The 18,925-nt window shown below is 43.4% G+C and overlaps 1 protein-coding gene across 5 annotated transcripts in view; it reads right to left on the bottom strand.

The window, feature by feature from the left end:
* Nucleotides 1-11,684, bottom strand: part of WAPL (WAPL cohesin release factor) — a 72,907-nt gene extending 61,223 nt beyond the window's left edge. The window contains exon 1 of one of the 5 annotated variants that reach the window (XM_075841708.1): nt 11,428-11,684. The gene's annotated coding sequence lies outside the window, so the exon portion shown is untranslated. Of the gene's footprint in view, nt 1-11,099; nt 11,320-11,399 lie in introns of those variants that run through there. The other 4 variants (XM_075841711.1, XM_075841709.1, XM_075841712.1 and 1 more) reach the window with 4 other exon arrangements.
* Nucleotides 11,685-18,925: the final 7,241 nt, after the last annotated feature.

An 18,925-nucleotide genomic window follows, 5' to 3' on the forward strand; every position in this document is an offset into this window, starting at 1 on the left:
TCAGGGGCTGTTTTCCCTTGGTCACTACGTGTGCACATACCCTTAGTCTTTATTCACACATACATGTCTGTTTTGCGAGTGTAAAAAACGCAGCGTTTTTCTTGCGTTGCAGTTCCGTGTGACATCAGTGTATGGTGCGCGTCTGCGTTTTTTTACGCGTGTACGTCATCCGTATCTCATGCGTTTATTACATCAGCAGAATAAACTGAAGGAGGGGGTTTTCCTTATCATTTCTTTAGCAACTGGTGCGTGAAAAACGCATGTCACACGGATGTGCGTTCGTGTGCTGTCCGTGATTTTCACGCACCCATTGACTTCAATGGGTGCGTGATGCGCAAAAAACGCACAAGTATAGGACATGCAGTCAGTTTTACACAACGGACACACGCTGCGTGGAAAACACTGAATTTCTGAATGGCCCCATTCACTTGCATAGGTCCGTGTGACGTGCGTTGCTTTCACGTGCGTAACACCGATGTGAAATACGCTCGTGTGAATAAGGCGTAAGTGGGCTTTGGTCGACTATTGTGTACGGGAAAGTCAGAATGCTCTTTAGCTTTGACGACTGAACAGAGCCGAAACAATAATGTTTTATAGGATCCTTGACAAATAAGGATTTTTGAATTGCCCCATTGACTAACAATACTAATATTAGATCTGAAAGATTATCAACTCTTAATCAGACTGTACGGCTTAAAGGGGCTCTGTCACCACATTATAAGTGGCCTATCTCCTACATGATGTGATCGGCGCTGAAATGTAGAGAACAGCAGTTTTTTTTATTTAGAAAAACTATCATTTTTGACGAATTTGTGACCTATTTTCGCTTTATGCTAATGAGTTTCTTAATGGACAACTGGGCGTGTTTTACTATATGACCAAGTGGGCGTTGTACAGAGGAGTGTATGACGCTGACCTATCAGCGTCATACACTTCTCTCCATTCATTTACTCTGCAGATAGCGATATAGCTATATCACTATGTGCAGCTACATAAACACATTAACATTACTCAAGTGTCCTGACAATGAATATACATTACCTCCAGCCAGAACGTGACGTCTATTCAGAATCCTGACACTTCTGTAACATCTCTGATTTACAGCACAGCGAGATCTTGCTGTGAATGACAGTTTACAGCGTAATCTCACGAGACTACGCCTGCTATGATGTAAATCACAGAGACACTACAGTATGATAGATATGAAGGGAATTACGGTGGAAGGAGTGTGGGGGATGTTATTATGGCAGTTTCCCCTCTGCAGGTTCAGTTTTTCTAAGGTCTCTTCCACACAGCAGTATTTTTAGTTCTGTATTTTCTTCAGTATTTGTAAGCCAAAACCAGGAGTGGGTCCAAAACAGAGGAGGTGCGAATCTTTCCATTATACTTTCTCTGTGTAGGTTCCACTCTTGGTTTTGGCATCCAAATAATGATCCCAAATACTGCCGCATTTAAGAGGCCAAATTATTGGTTTTCCCGAAGCTAGTGGGTAGAGCATAACTGCTATGGAGGTCTGCCATACGCAATACAGGAGAGCAGGATGTTCACTTATCTCTATCAGACATATATAGTAGCTGCCACAACATGGACATCATACTGCAGTAATGATCAGTGTAGTCGAGAATCAAGCGCTAGGGTGACAACTCTTAGCAGAAGCTGCAGGACATCTGTGTGTGTCTGTCTCACTCTGTTCTCCTCCTGCTCTCCCCACCCCTTTAGGCACTTATCAAAAAAAAAAAAAAACACGCGCTCGCTCCGGATCATTGCCCTGTGCATATAGGGCAGCGATAAGCCTATAAACGAGCAAACGCTCATTCGTCGGCTGAAAACATTTTCTGTGAACCCAAAAAATTATCACAAGTCAGCAGCACATATCCCTGTGTAAAGGAGGAAAGATAATCCCCATACAACAACATTGACGATCGGTCCTTGTGAATGGAGCTGACAAGCGCTGATCTACCCGCTATATAATAACAGTGGCACTCCGGATGTTGGCTTAATCCAAATATTACGTTTATTCACCCAAAGTGGACAGGCAAAGTTTCGACTCTACCATAGTCATTTTTGGCTTAAATATGAGTCAGGAAGGCACTGTGTGCACCTGTGCGACGTGTGTTGATGTGACGCACGTTTAAGCCATCTTAGAGTCCAAGATAGAGGTCACACTAATTTATTAATGTATAATTGCCTTGACGCAAATGAAATAGGGATGCACGATGCTTCGAAACTTCAATACTGTTTCGATACTGTGCATCCCAAAACGGTTCGATACCGTTATTTCATGTATTTCGATACTTATCTGTGTGGCCACACAGCTCAGTATAGTAACACATGAATGTATGAGAGCGGGGCTGCGGCTGTGTAATACAGCCATTGCCCCGCTCCTGAGCCCGGACAAGTGCACGCCGTCAGGATGATGCGATGCGGCCAGCGCTGCACTAATGAGCGGCGGCACTGAAGACTGAACATGGCGGACACTGCAAAACACACCCATGTTCTATAATAAAGTCCTTTATTATTAGAAAAAAAAAATAAAAAAAAAAAATGCATAATTGGTATCTCCACGTCCATAACGGCCTGAACTATAAAAATATAATGTAATCTAACCCGCCCGGTGACGCCATAAAAAAAACGATACCAGAATCGCTATTTTTGGACACTTCAGCTCCCAAAAAAATAAATAGGGATCAAAAAGTCGCATGAACTCAAAATTGATACCAATAAAAACGACAGTTTCTTCCGCAAAAAAATAAGCACTCACACAACTCTTGATGGTAAAATAGAAAAAAAAAAAGTTGTGGCTCTTAGAAAATGGCGACAAAAACAAAATTTTTTTAAACCATGATTTTATCGTGCAAACACCGTAAAACATAAAAACCTATATACAAATGGTATCACCGTAATCGCATGACCCACATAATTAAACATGTCATTTATAGCACACGGTGAACACCGTAAAAAAAAAACATTTTCATGGCCTAATTACACAAAATTCAGCAAAAAACCAATGGGATCAAAATGCTCACTATACCCCTATATAAATTATTTTTAGGGCTGTAGTTTCCCAAATGGGGTTACTTCTGGGGGGTGACCGCTGTTTTGGTCCCTCAGGTGCTTTGCAAATGCGACATGACACCCGAAAACCGGAATTGCCGTAATCAGGAGAAATTGCTTTAAAAATCTTGGGGTGCTTTTTCTTCTTTATTCCTTGTAAAACTGTAAACTTTCATTTTTACGGACAAATTCCAGTAAATTCAGCAAAAAACTTGTGGGGTTAAAATGCTCACTATTCCCCTTGATAAAATCCTTGAGGGTGTAGTTTGCCAAATGGTGTCTTTTTGGGGGGTTTCCACTGTTTAGGCCTGACAAGACCTCTTCAAACCTGACATGGTGCCTAAAATATATTCTAATAAAAAGGAGGCCCCAAAATCCTCCAGGTGCTCCTTTGCTTCTGAGGCCTGTGTTTCAGTCCAGTAGCACATTTGTAAAAACTGCAGAATCTGGGCAATAAAAATGGAGTTGTGTTTCTCTGGTAAAACCTTTTGTGTTACAGAAAAAAAAAAAAATGGATTCAAATGGATTTTCAGACAAAAAAAAAAAAGAAATTTGTACATTTCACCTCTACTTTTCTTTAATTCCTGTGAAACGTCTAAAGGGTTAAGAAACTTTCTAAAAGCTGTTCGAAAACTTTGAGGGGTGCAGTTTTTAAAATTGGGTGACTTATGGGGGTTTCTAATATACAAGGCCCTCAAAGCCACTTCAGAAGTGAACTGGTACCTATACAAATAGGTCTTGGAAGTTTTCTTTAAAAAGTGAGAAATTGCTGCTAAAGTTCTAAGCCTTGTAACGTCCTAGAGAAAAAAAAAAAAAGGCTGTTCAAAAAAACCATGCAAACATAAAGACGACATGGGGGAAATGTTAACTAGTAACTATTTTGTGTAGTATTGCTATCTGTTTTACAAGCAGATACATTTAAACTTAACTTAAACTAGAAAAATGCTAATTTTTGCAAATTTTCTCTAACGTTTGGTGTCTTTCACAAACAAATACTGAATTTATTGATCAAAGTTTTCCACTAACATAAAGTACAATGTGCCACGAGAAAATCTTAGAATCGCTTGGATAGGTGAAAGCATTCCCAAGTCATTACCACATAAAGTGACACGTCAGATATGGAAAAAAATAAAAAATAAATTGTGGAATAACACGTGGATAATATACTCGTGTTATGGTGTGGATCTGAAGAGAATTTTAGAGGGTTTGAAGTGTTCTAGAATGGTCAACTTGACCTGCTAAAATTATATGGACGGTTACAGAAATAGCCGAGCATTAACTGGCCCCACGCCAATTTTGGCAGACATTTAAATATTTTAACAACGTCTAAGGCGCCATGCACAAGAACGTATTTTTGTGGCCACAATTCACCTGCAAATCTGCAGGTGAATTGCGGCCCCATTCATTTCAATGGGCCCATGCACACGACCATGGTTTCCACGGTCCGTGCATGGCCCAGGCTCATAGAAATTAATGCACACGGCCATGTGCATGGCCTGCAATTTGCGGGTGACCCGCGGGTGATACTGCGCGGCCGTACGACCTGAAAATCATGGTTGTGCACATGGCTACGTTCGTGTGCATGAGGCCTAAGATGGGAATACCACTTTAAAGTGTAACTAAACTCTTACAAAAAAAACAAGAACGGTTATTATGTCACTATATGTGAATGCATTACTCCTAGCAATTTTTTTTCACTTCAAAGTGCCTTATTTGCAGATGTTTTCTTGTGAAACAGTCCACATCTATTTTCTCACACTTGCTTATTTTTGCCAGTTGCGTGTCTTACCGCTTGTGATGTTTGCCAGTACTGTATGCAATATTCCGTCTGCCCATAGAAAGGTCTCTCTGCCTGTATCTACTATACAGTTCTCTATAGAGAAGCAGTCAGCAGCAGAGCGCAGGGAAGAGAATGCGAGGAGCTCTGCTGCTGTCCGATCTATAGTGTGTGAAAGGCGCTTCACTAGAAGTGCAGGTCTGGCGGCGGCTCGCTGCACCCTCGCTAGACCTGCGCTTCTCCTAGTGAAGTGCCTTTCATATACTGCTATCCCTGCTGCTGCCGGTTTCACCATTGTATAGAGGGGGGAATGGGGGTACAGGGAGCCGCCGCCACCAGACCTGCGCTTCTTCTAGTGAAGTGCCGGTCACACACTATAAACCGGACAGCATGGGGAGCTCATCACATGCTCTTCCCTGCGCTCTGCTGCTGACTGCTGCTCTACAGAGAACTGTATAGTACATAGAGGCAGGGAGACATTCCCGACGTCAGTATGGGGGCGTGCACATCTGACGTCATGATGGGGCCGCCACCTACCCATACACACAGGCAGCAGAGTTACTACAGCGAGTACATTCAAATGGTGTTCGCATTTCTGCTAGCAACAAGTAAAATACAAGAAATAAAATGGTAGAAAAGTGTCAGTGGCCATTTAAAAACACACAACACAAAAATGAGCCCAAATTCATTAACCCCTTGCCCCTGCATACATTCGGGGCCCAAATGACCAAGCAATTTTTTTTTGTTTTTTTCCATCGTCGCATTTAAAGAGCTATAACTTTTATTTTCACTTGGGCACGGCTGTATGAGGACTTGTTTTTTAGCGGGGTGAGTTGTATTTTTCAATGGCACCGTTTTGGGGTATATAGAATTTTTCTAACTTTTTTGGAGGGGCTGTGCTATTTATTTATTTATTTTGTAGAATGACAGAAACCCGGCGGATCTCATTGAAGTCAATTGGTTTCCTTCGGTGTTAGTCAAGCAACGGATCATTCACTGCCGTTATTTTCTTTGTTCTGCTCCTATGACGGAACAGAACAACTTAAATAGTAACGCGGATGTGAACATAGCCTAATCGATATGCAGAATGTGAACAAAATAAAAACTATATATGAATACTGAAAATATTGATATATGTCTTGCGAGCAGATTGCTACTATTGTAACCTCTTCTCTAAAGCAAAACTTCTTTGTTTGTTTTTACCTATACGTGATAGGTTGTAACTATTACATCGTGGCGGGTATTTTAGCCGCCTAGATTTAGAAGTACACATGCTTGAGAAAGGGGAGGTGACCCGAATAGTTGCACAGGTCTGATGCTACACCTAATTATATCCTAGCAGCATCTCCGCAGGAAAATTATTTATATGGAACCGCGGATCAATGTTTTATTACACTAAGACATTCTTAAAGAAGGGGGACAACGAGATTAGTATTTTTTATTACGTCTTTTGGTCTATTTAACAGAATATATAAAGAAAAAAATATGGAAATAAAGAAAGTCTACCGAGCAATTATTTGATGTTATGGGTTTGGTGGGACGAGAGCCCTCTATTTTGCATTAATTGAAAAACGTGGTTTCCAGCTCTATACTGGGACTGATGATCATATGAGTGCCATAGGATTGCTTAGACAGCAGATAGGATACATCCTTGCCAGGATTAGCAGGGCTCCAGCCGGTAACATAAGTAGTCGCAAATGCGCCCTAAAACGTGCAAATGGCGACAAGAATTGTTAGTGTTGTTGCCATTTGAGACTAGCCCTGCCACCACTTAAATAAATTCCATACGCAGGGTATAGCCTGGGCACTTCTGCTAGACTCGCCTCACACCAGAGAAGAACAGGAGCCCGGTAAGCGATAGAGACCTTTGCACAAAGGAGGACTGTACAAACAGAAGAGCTGGTCACATTCTTCCACAGTAACAGGGGCACAGTTCCTGCATCTTCACACATGCTCACCTCCCCATGCATAAACGGCAACTGCTCTTAGTAATAGTTTATGTAGTGCCTCCATAAAAAGGCGATTTAAGGTGACAGGATCTGTCATAAATGTCCAATAATTGCAGATCCCACCTCTGAGACCCACACATCTGTAGAACACCACCCCCCCCAGCCTACTACAGCTGCTCCCCGGCCATTGTCTGACGAAGTGGTCAGAAGCACAGAAACAGCCGAGCTTGTTGAGTTAGACTGTTTTGGTAACTCCCATCAAAGTAAATGGGAGTTCCAGAAATAGTGCGGCACAGCGAGCTATGCTGTTTCTGTAACTCCCGACCACCTAGTTAGTCAGTGGCCGGAGAGCAGTGGGACAAGGTAGGACTTGGATGGGAGGACCCCGTTTTAGAGACAAGTGCGGTCAAGTGGAACGACAGACGTTAAAGTAAATTCACACTAAGCAATTATGGCTCCGATTTATTTAGAAATCCAAGCACAAATAGATAAAACGCTAAAAAGATAATTGCTTAACGCTTATCAACATTGATCGTGCATTCATAAAATTCATCAGCATAATTTGTCAATTTTATTTGTAGCGACATTCTATGCCTGCCTAAAACAAGACCATGACGATGCTTCCTGCTAGACCTAGAAGAAACTCAACCCCGATTGTTCTAAGGCTACATTCACACGAGCGGATCAGATTCACACGCGTGAAAACCGCGCGTGAATCTGGTCCGCGTGTATTGCGTTAAGCATCAGTGTGATTTGCGAGGGCAAAGCACCTTTTTGTTCACTTTTATTTTCAATCGAGTTGATGGGAAAATCACGCGGAGCGTGGTTTTCACGCACCCATTGACTTCAAAGGGCACGTAGGTGCATGAAAACGCACCAATAGAGGACATGCAGTTAGTTTGATGCAGCGGACTCTCACCACGTGAAAATTCACGCATGTGTGCCCAGCCAGCGTGATTTCCATGCGCAGCACACGGACGTTATTCACGTTCGTGTGAATGGGCCGTAATGGAAATGACTCATGTACATCGAGAGATATTTTTCAATAGGACATTCAGGGCACAGTGTAATGAATGATCATGCCAGCAAATATTGAATGCCGACCAAAAGCCTTGTATTGGGACAGTCAATCATTAAAAAAAGAAAGAACCCAGACTAAAAAAAAAAAAATCACACATTGAGAAAGCGTTACTTGGGGGTATTTCCATCTCACATGTTCCCAGAATTAGGAATTATTATGCTAAAGCATAGTAAATGTCGATAAATCTATGTAGCGGTCGTTCCGCTATGAGGGCAGTAGAGTCCTGCTGTGACTGCTAGCAATGGCACTGTGATATTGTATCCCAGAAGCACTGGCCCTTAATGCACACCCCTGACTAGTATCGATCCAGGATATGGTAAACATATAAGAACTGTAATAAATACTCCCTAAATATCCCTTTTCATGACAAAATGTCCCACCAAGTATTTGTCTGTCCTGTCATTGGCCACGTACTTTTAAGATTTCAATATACATGCGTGCGCTTCAAGAAAGGCTCAACTTCACGTGGACCTGCTTCACGTGGACCTGCACCTCTGCTCCAAGAACATCTAAATAGGACAGCTCATTGGGTACTGGGCATGCCCAGGAGCCAGCTGGTTCTGCTCTATGGAAATCATGTGCCCGGGCAGGGAGCGCCTTCACAATGCCACAGACTACAGTATGATGATGAGTGACTGAATGAGCGAGCACAGACACTGCACCGGCGGTGGTCATAACCAAGAGAAACGGGACAGAAACTATTATTGTGCAAAAGGAACTTGGCCAAGACAACTAGGAATTTCATGAACGACATGCCCGATCCTTTGAGATAAGTGTGTATACTACTCATGCCCAGCTATGGCCAACATCAATCCTGTGCAAGGGGGCAGAGATAAGCGGGCGAATATGGCGAGAACAGGAGCAGCTGCAAGAAAACAGACCGCCCTAGTGGCAGTCATCACATATTGCAATAAAGTCGCTTACTTTGAAAAAGAAGGTAATAAAAAGCAATCAAAACGTATGTGGGCGCATTCAAGACCTACAAAACACTGGGACCAGTTAAGTAAGCAAATAGGAGCGGACATGTTCTCTTTAACGTTGTCATCTTGCTTCATATTACGGCATCATGCACACGACCGTTTTCGTTCTGCGACTGCAAAACACGGATCCTAGTGACTTCTGTGCGCGGTCTGTTTTTTTTGCAGACCCATATACTAGAATGGGTGAGACAGACCGAAAACACGGACAAGAACAGGACCTGTTCTTTAATTTTGCAGAACGGATACATGGACTCGCAAATAAAGAAAAAAACAAAAACACACAGAATGTGCATGAGCCCATAGAAATGAATAGTTCAGTATGCTATGCGAAAAAAAAAGAAAAATTAGTAGGACAACGAAGAACAACGGTCGTGTCCATGAGCCCTGTTTATTAACACGTTTCCCAGAAAGATGATCCAATATGGGAACATTGTCAGAAAGGATGGTCACCCATGCCCCCTGACAATAAAGATGCTTGCATTGCTGAAAATAGCATGTATTTCTAGCAGGTCAGCATCTTACACGTACGGCCAGCTGCATGCACATAAAAAAACCTGCACTGGATGCAGTGTCATTTCAGACACTACTCTGGTTTCTCTGAAGCTGGGTTCACACGAGCATGTTACGTCCGTGAAGGACGGAACGTATTTCGGCCGCAAGTCCCGGAGCCGAACACACTGCAGGGAGCCGGGCTCCTAACATCATAGTTATGTATGACGCTAGGAGTCCCTGCCTCGCTGCAGGACAACTGTCCCGTACTGTAATCATGTTTTCAGTACGGGACAGTAGTTCCACGGAGAGGCAGGGACTCCTAATGTCGTACATCACTATGATGCTAGGAGCCCGGCTCCCTGCACTGTGTTCGGTCCGGTACTTGCGGCCGAAATAAGTTGAGTCCTTTACGAACGTAACATTCTCGTATGAACCCAGCCTTAGGTGGGCTGCTTGTTACGCTCTAGATCCAGTGTTGTCATTCACCACTGACTACAAGTCCAGCTCCCAGAGAGAAGATGCTGGCACCACAATGCAGGATCTTTCAGAATGTAATCTTGTTTGTTTTTTTTTAAGTCTAGAATTAATGTTGAATCTTCTATTATTTCAAAGCAGTCCTCCACTCAAAGAAAAACTTAGTCTGAAAGCCACTAAAAATCTGACTGGGTGAACCCATACGAAAAGTTGGATGCCACTCCATTGTGGTACCAGCCTACTGGAGAATTATAGGGGGTTAGGCTTCGTTCACATCTGCGTCAGGGTCCCGTTGATGGGTTCCATCAGGCCTTTCCGTCAGGGGCCCCATGAACGGAAACCATAGATTTCGGTTTGGATTACTATTGATTTCAATGGTAACACTTCCGTTGCGAACGGTTTCCGTTTGTCTCCGTTCTGTAAGGTTTCGTTTTTTTCGGCGGAATCAATAGCGTAGTCTACCTTATGAAACGGAAACCATTAGCAATGGAAGCGTTAACATTGAAATCAATCGTAACGGAAAATTATGATTTCCGTTCATCTGTTCCTCTGACGGAACCCTGACGCAGACGTGAACGAAGCCTTATGTGTGGACAAAAAATTATTAGCCGTGTAATCACTGCAGAATGTGAATACCCTCGCCAATATACAATCCGGACCCCATCACGCTGATAAAAATCTCAGAATCAGCACGACGGGGGACTGGAATGTATATTAGAGAAAGTACTCACATACGGCAGGGACTACAAGGACAATAATTTTTGGTCCCCCACATAAGCCCTTTAAGACGAACAAAAAAGGCACAATGTTGAGCCACTTATTTGTACGGTTCCATAACGCAGTCTTCAATGATGAGAGCGAGCACACGTACACCAGCGTATCATCTCCCATAAGGGGCCCCCATTTTACCAGTAGATGAGGCTCCACCTATGAATGTTCTTATAGCATTTGCTGTCTTAAATGGGAATAGCCCTGTAAAATGTCTCTGGCAACAACAATTATTCGCCATCGTGACCATTTCCAATATGTCAGCCACCCGGGAGAACTGTCACTGCAGATCAGCTGTGGGAATGATAATATTTAGAAAAACACGGGGTTATTGACACCAGGCAAGGAGTATCACACAGATGTAAACAAATAATATATCACACAGATGTAAACAAATATTATATCACACAGATGTAAACAAATATTATATCCAACTTCCATCATCGCCCGATATACCAGTGTCAATAAGAATACGACATCTACGGCCTGTAAACAACCGCAAACACAGCGCAATCCAAACAGACCTGTCAAGTCAGCCGAGAGCACTAGATACACGGCCGTGCCGGGAGCCGTCTCCGTCCACCCCTAGCTACTGCCCCACACACAGCGACGGGAGCTCTACAATCTACGAGGACCCTGAAGTTGATCCCAAGGCGGCTGGAAAGTTTCCTACTCCCTCCCGCAGGCCACACTCGGCCATAGGAAACTTCCCCAAAACTCGGCCATACACAGGCCAGGAGCGCTAGGCCGCACGGCTCGGGTGAGAGTGACAGGGCAGCAGGAAAGCCGTGTCCCCCGGGCGTCAGGCATGCGGTCTCTCCCACCTCTAACCCTCCAGGGGAGAACTCACACGCTTTAATCCCCTGGGCTCCTGGCAGAGCTCGGTGTCTCACACTCCACCGGCGGCCGGTGTCCGCAGCGCCGTCTCCAACTCCTCCTCCTCTTCCCGACAGATAGGCGCGGCACAGCACGACAAGAATAATAAAAATAAAACCGAGAGGAAATATCCGGCTGTTATTATTTAAACAGGGCCCGGGAACATCCCTCCGCCATTTGCCCCCCTTCCGTCACTACGCTCACACAGCGCCCAGCCGGCCAATCAGCGAGCGCCTTACTCAGCCATTAGCCAGCACGAAGTTCTGAGCATGCGCCTCAAAGGGCGGGGAGCAGCTAGTGACGCTAAACTGTACACGAAATTAATAGGCTGTTCACAAATGCGGAAGTTGCAGAGCATTCTGGGACTGGTAGTTTTCTGTCCAGCTTAGCAGTTATGCTATATTTACTTATTCACTCATTTTGTGGTTTGTTTTCTGTTTTTCTATGTATTATACTGAGACTGGTCAATGTTTATGGAGAGATTTGCTTTTCAATTATAGATTAATATCCACAGGCTTCCGACATCTGTAAAGTAAAGCCTTGTTCAAACAGTGTATTTGAAGCGTTTTTGCCGCGTTTTGCCGCTGTTTTTTAGACTTGCGTTAAAAAACGCGTCGTGTGAAAAAAGAAGCGTCCGGTCAATTCTTGAAGAATAAAACACGCCAAAAACGCGCCTAATTCCAATAGTCAATAGGAGTCTTAATTACGCACCGAAAATGCGTCAAAAACACCTGAAATTTAAAAAGCGCTTTTCAAAAACGCTAGCATTTTTGGCGCGTTTGCACACAAAATAAAAAAACCTTCTAAAAATACACAGCTGTTTTCAAGGGAAAACAGCTCCTGATTTTCAGACGTTTTGTTATTCAAAGTCGCGTTTTTCGCAGCGTTTTTAACGACTGTTTTTGGAGCTGTTTTTCTATAGAGTCAATGAAAAACGGCTGAAGAATGGACATGCACCACTTTTTCGCGGCCCTGTCGGAACACAACGCCGTTTTTCCCATTGAAATCAATGGGCAGATGTTTGGAGGCGTTCTGCTTCTGATTTTTCAGCCGTTTTCCGTGACGTTTCAGCGAAACATGTCGGGGGGGCTATATTAATCCAATTTTAGAGCAATGTTAATAGCTGACCTTTACTATTGACTACAGCAAGCACCTTTACTCCGTGCTTATGATTTGCCTTGGGTTATTCTTATCTCTTGTATGGCATAGGAACTTTGATACTATTGCTGGTCGGCACACATTGTAGTTTTAAATTCTATGTGGTTTGTCCCGACTTGATTTAAAGAGGCTCTGTCACCAGATTTTGCAGCCCCTATCTGCTATTGCAGCAGATCGGCGCTGCAATGTAGATTACAGTAACGTTTTTATTTTTAAAAAACGAGCATTTTTGGACAAGTTATAACCATTTTCGTATTTATGCAAATGAGGCTTGCAAAAGTACAACTGGGCGTATTGAAAAGTAAAAGTACAACTGGGCGTGTATTATGTGCGTACATCGGGGCGTGTTTACTACTTTTACTAGCTGGGCGTTGTGTATAGAAGTGTCATCCACTTCTCTTCACAACGCCCAGCTTCTGGCAGTGCAGCACTGTGACGTCACTCACAGGTCCTGCATCATGTCGGCACCAGAGGCTACAGATGATTCTGCAGCAGCATCGGCGTTTGCAGGTAAGTCGATGTAGCTACTTACCTGCAAATGCTGATGCTGCTGCAGAATCAACTGTAGCCTCTGGTGCCGACACGATGCAGGACCTGTGAGTGACGTCACAGATCTGCACTGCCAGAAGCTGGGCGTTCTGAAGAGAAGTGGATGATACTTCTCATCAGAACGCCCAGCTAGTAAAAGTAGTAAACACGCCCCGATGCACACACATAATACACGCCCAGTTGTACTTTTACTTTTCAACACGCCCAGTTGTACTTTTGCAAGCCTCATTTGCATAAATACGAAAATGGTCATAACTTGGCCAAAAATGCTCGTTTTTTAAAAATAAAAACGTTACTGTAATCTACATTGCAGCGCCTATCTGCTGCAATAGCAGATAGGGGCTGCAAAATCTGGTGACAGAGCCTCTTTAAATAAAGGTATTTCTTACAATTCAACTATTCTACTAGGTAGCAAGTAGTTGGGGAAAAATGTGTTTCTATTGCCTCTGGCCATATTTCTATATATTCTAAGTTTTTTACCCGCCAACTACTAGGGTCTTTTTCTATTTATTTTTTATAAGCTCTTTAGAGAGCGACAAACACACCCCCTATAGATAGTGACACACACACACAAGTAGATATCTCCATTGGGACTCACTCTAGCTGATTCAACTTCAATATTCAACTCCTCCGATATCACTTTTAATTTCGCCATAAGGAACAAGTTGCACAACATGAAGTACGGCTACTATGGGTTATCGCTCTTCTTCATGGCTCTGTAGTATCACGATCTCTAAGGCTGGGTTCACACAACCTATTTTCAGGCGTAAACGAGGCGTATTATGCCTCGTTTTACGTCTGAAAATAGGGCTACAATACGTCGGCAAACATCTGCCCATTCATTTGAATGGGTTTTCCGATGTACTGTGCAGACAACCTGTCATTTACGCGTCGTCGTTTGACAGCTGTCAAACGACGACGCGTAAAAATACAGCCTCGTCAAAGAAGTGCAGGACACTTATATACATTATATGCAGGACACTTATATACATTATATGCAGGACACTTATATACATTATATGCAGGACACTTATATACATTATATGCAGGACACTTATATACATTATATGCAGGACACTTATATACATTATATGCAGGACACTTATATACATTATATGCGGGACACTTATATACATTATATGCAGGACACTTATATACATTATATGCAGGACACATATACATTATATGCGGGACACTTATATACATTATATGCAGGACACTTATATACATTATATGCAGGACACTTATATACATTATATGCAGGACACTTCTTTCAGGCGTAATTTGAGCCGTACTTCATTGAACTCAATGAAGCACAGCTCAAAATTTACGGCTGTCAGAGAAGCCTCGCAAAATGCGAGGAGGAGGAATTACGGCTGAAACGAGGCAGCTGTTTTCTCCTGAAAACAGTCTGTCATTTCAGCCGTAAAAGCCTGCTACCGTGTGCACATACCCTAAATAAGAAATGGAAATGCCGGCCTCCTATGGCGAGGTATTACAGACTGCCACGATGCGGGGTGTGGACCCACTGGCCAAACAGCTATAGTACAGAGTCTATAGTCCTGAAAGGGTACCTGTGGCAGCTCGGACAGTAGCAAGGCAGGCTCGTCTGGGACCAGGCAGCAGGTACACGTCAGGCGTGGAGTAGCAGAACAGGCATGGAATACAGCACAACATGACAACAGCTCAGCACGGCACTTGACCAGGATAGCACGGGATACAGGATACAGGAACAAGGAACACTTGGGAACTGGAAAGCACTAGGAGACCATTTGCAAGACAAACTTTGGGTAACAAACAATGCTCAGGCAAAGAACAACAGGGCAGAGCCCTTTTTATAGTCCAGTAGCATTCTGGGCTTGATTGCTGACTTCCTGCAATTATACACGCACTGGCCTTTTAAGACAGTGCGGGCCCTCCGGGAGACAGTCTCGGTACCAGGAAATGAGTGCCGGCGCCTCACAGGGGGACGACGCTGCAGGGAACTCACATGTCCATGGCCGCGGCCGTCGAGGGGTAAGTCAGAACGACTGGCCGCGGCCATAGACGTTACACAGACACTCTTATTTCTCCGCAGATATATTTACCATGCTCATAAAGTCGGACATTGTTGTTACTGTGTTTCTATTCTAAATGTGTTTTTATTTTTCGGAGAAATAAGAGTGTCTGTAACACTTCAGATTTCTCGTTTAGAGAGACCGTGGTACTACAGAGGCATAAGGTAGACCGGTAACCCATAGCAATGATTCAGTTTGTGCAACTTGCTCTTTAAAGGGAACCTGTCACTAGCATTTCACATATTAAACCAGCAATACCTGGTGGAAGTGGGTGAAATATAATTTTTATGTAACCTATAATTATCTTCTAAGTAAACTCTGTATCCTGTACTCTGAAAGAGTCATATCTTCATTCCTCAAGCTCTTACGAGTTTACCCCACCTCCTTACTTTTGATTGACAACTCCTCGCCTCCGCCTAGCACACACAAAATCACATGCATCGATGTCCTGTTCTGGTGCGTGCGCACAATGGGAATCCAGAGCGGCGCTTGCACATTAACTAGATTGGAGGCCCAGACAAAGCAGGGAAGGGTGTCTCACCATACATGATGGGCGCATGCGTGCTTTGGCATTCAAGGCAGGTGAGTTTTTGGCAGAGGGCTTGCTCTTTCTGAGCTTGGTGGTTTAAGTGGCTTGTGAACTAAGTGGAGTTCTAAAACCGGATTGTGTTGCTGTACTTCTGTATTGTGTTGCTGTATTTCTGTGTTTGTGAATCTGTTTTGATTGCTAGCAAATAGAAGATAGCAGAAACTCACACAATTTAAAAAAAAAAAATTTGTAAATTTATTTTTTTTTTTTTCCCTTGCAGATTCGTTCCAGCTGAACAGCTGACGAGGGGGAAGGGGTTAACTGGACACAGGTGGTATAAATTAGTCAGCAGACCTCATTTTGAGCTTGCTCTTTCTGAGCTTGGTGGTTTAAGTGGCTTGTGAACTAAGTGGAGTTCTAAAACCGGAGTGGAAAAGAGGAGTTGAAGCCCCAGTAAGTACTCTTCTTTTTCTTTGACAATTGTTCGCTGTTTTGGTGTAACTTGGATAATGGATAGCAAGATTGGAGGTTTTCTTCAGTGCACAGTTTGTCATATGTATACACGACTGGAGCCGGAGTTCCAGGGTGAATATCTCTGTGGCAGATGTGAGCATGTTGTTCACCTGGAAGCTCGTATTAGAGATCTGGAGGAGCAGAATGCAACACTGAGGAGGATAGACAATCTTGAGCTGAGCTTGCTGCTCACGGAGCATGCAGTTAGTGGGTTAGAACTGGAGGGTGAAGACATGGGTGAGCAGGATCAGGTAAGTAGCTGGGTTAATGTAGTTAGGGGCAGTAGAAAGGGGTCAAAGACAAGGAAGGCCGATCCGGTTTCTGGCATTCCAAGCAAAATTGCCAGGTTGGGTGATGATGCGAGGGTGTCAGTCTCAGAAAAGGCAGCCCTAGTGGATACTGATCTCCCTAACAGCCGGGAGAACAGCCCAGCTAGTAGTCGGTGGGATGGTAATGCAGGCAAGCCAAGACAATTGATAGTTGTTGGGGATTCTATAATCAGGAAGACGGATAGAATAATTTGTCGCCATGACCGCCTCAACCGAATGGTTTGCTGTCTCCCTGGTGCCAGGGTTCGGCATGTGGTGGAACGGGTGGACAAATTGCTGGGAGGGGCTGGTGATGATCCAGCTGTCGTGGTCCATGTCGGTACCAACGACAGAATAAATGGTAGGTGGAGGAGCCTTAAGAATAATTTTAAAGAACTAGGCTACAAGCTGAAGGGAAGGACCTCCAAGGTTGTATTCTCAGGAATACTGCCTGTGCCATGCGCATCACAGGAAAGACTGCGGGAGCTTAGGGAGTTAAATGCATGGCTGAAGTCTTGGTGTAGAGGAGAAGGATTTGGGTTCCTAGAGCACTGGGCTGACTTTTCATTGGGGTACAAACTGTATTCTGCAGATGATTTGCACCTAAATGGAAGGGGGTCCGCTGTGCTGGGGGAGAGAATTCTAGCTGGGGTGGCGGAGTATTTAAACTAGGGCTGAGGAGGGAGGTCAATGTAGAAAAAAAAGGGGTAGCCAGGTTAGAGAGGGGTCAGACTATATTGGTGGGGGGAGAAACAGAATGTGGGGAGAGGACTAGACAACAAGATAAGGAGATCCTTTCGTTACAAAACATCAGTGTAAATAAAAAGGACCGATTAATGTCAAATCACATTTCTGATAATAAAAGTGAAAAACTGACAGGCAAGTTAAAGTGTATGTTCACAAATGCCAGAAGTCTAGCAAGCAAAATGGGGGAGCTGGAGGCCTTGATACTGGAAGAAAATATAGATATAGTTGGTGTTGCTGAAACATGGCTGGACTCTTCACATGACTGGGCTGTAAATCTACAGGGTTTTACACTTTTTCGTAAAGACAGGACAAATAGGAAAGGTGGTGGTGTATGTCTGTATGTGAGAAGTGATATGAAGGCGAGTGTGAAAGAGACAATAGTGGGTGAAGACTGTGAGGAGGTTGAAACCTTGTGGGTGGAACTAGAAAGGGAGGTAAACACTGAAAAAATTACTTTTGGTGTAATCTATAGACCCCCCAATATAACTGAGGAGATGGAAGGTCAGATATATAAACAGATGGAGCGGGCTGCACAGGCGGGTACTGTAGTGATAATGGGAGATTTTAATTTCCGGGATATTAATTGGTGTCATGGTTCGGCTTCAACTGCAAAGGGGAGACATTTCCTCAACCTGTTGCAGGAAAATTTTATGGGCCAGTTTGTGGAAGACCCGACTAGAGGTGAAGCTCTGTTGGATCTGGTCATTTCTAATAATGCAGATCTTGTTGGGAATGTCAATGTTCGTGAAAACCTCGGTAACAGTGATCACAATATAGTTACATTTTACCTATACTGTAAAAAACAAACGCAGGCTGGGAGGGCAAAAACATTTAATTTTAAGAAAGCCAATTTCCCCAGGATGAGGGCTGCAATTCAGGATATAGACTGGGAAGAACTAATGTCAAATAATGGAACAAATGATAAATGGGAGATTTTCAAATCTACTTTGAGTTATTATAGTGCAAAATTTATTCCTACAGGTAATAAGTATAAACGACTCAAATTAAACCCCACATGGCTTACACCTTCTGTGAAAGGGGCAATACATGACAAAAAAAGGGCATTTAAAAAATACAAATCTGAGGGTACAGCTGTAGCCTTTGTAAAATATAAAGAGCTTAATAAAATCTGTAAAAATGTAATAAAATTAGCAAAAATACAAAATGAAAGGCAGGTGGCCAAGGATAGTAAAACAAATCCTAAAAAATTCTTCAAGCATATAAATGCAAAAAAGCCAAGGTCTGAACATGTAGGACCCCTAGATAATGGTAATGGGGAGTTGATCACAGGGGATCAAGAGAAGGCAGAGTTACTAAATGGGTTCTTTAGCTCTGTATATACAACAGAAGAAAGAGCAGCTGATGTAGCCGGTGCCAGTGCTGTTAATATATCAGTTGATATACTGAATTGGATGAATGTAGAGATGGTCCAAGCTAAATTAAATAAAATAAATGTGCACAAGGCTCCGGGACCAGATGGGTTACACCCTAGAATTCTTAAAGAGCTTAGTTCAGTTATTTCTGTCCCCCTTTTCATAATATTCAGAGAATCTCTAGTGACTGGTATAGTGCCAAGGGACTGGCGCAGGGCAAATGTGGTGCCTATTTTCAAA

This window comes from Rhinoderma darwinii, chromosome 11 (genome assembly GCF_050947455.1).
Source record: "Rhinoderma darwinii isolate aRhiDar2 chromosome 11, aRhiDar2.hap1, whole genome shotgun sequence".
In the NCBI taxonomy this organism is placed as follows: domain Eukaryota; kingdom Metazoa; phylum Chordata; class Amphibia; order Anura; family Rhinodermatidae; genus Rhinoderma; species Rhinoderma darwinii.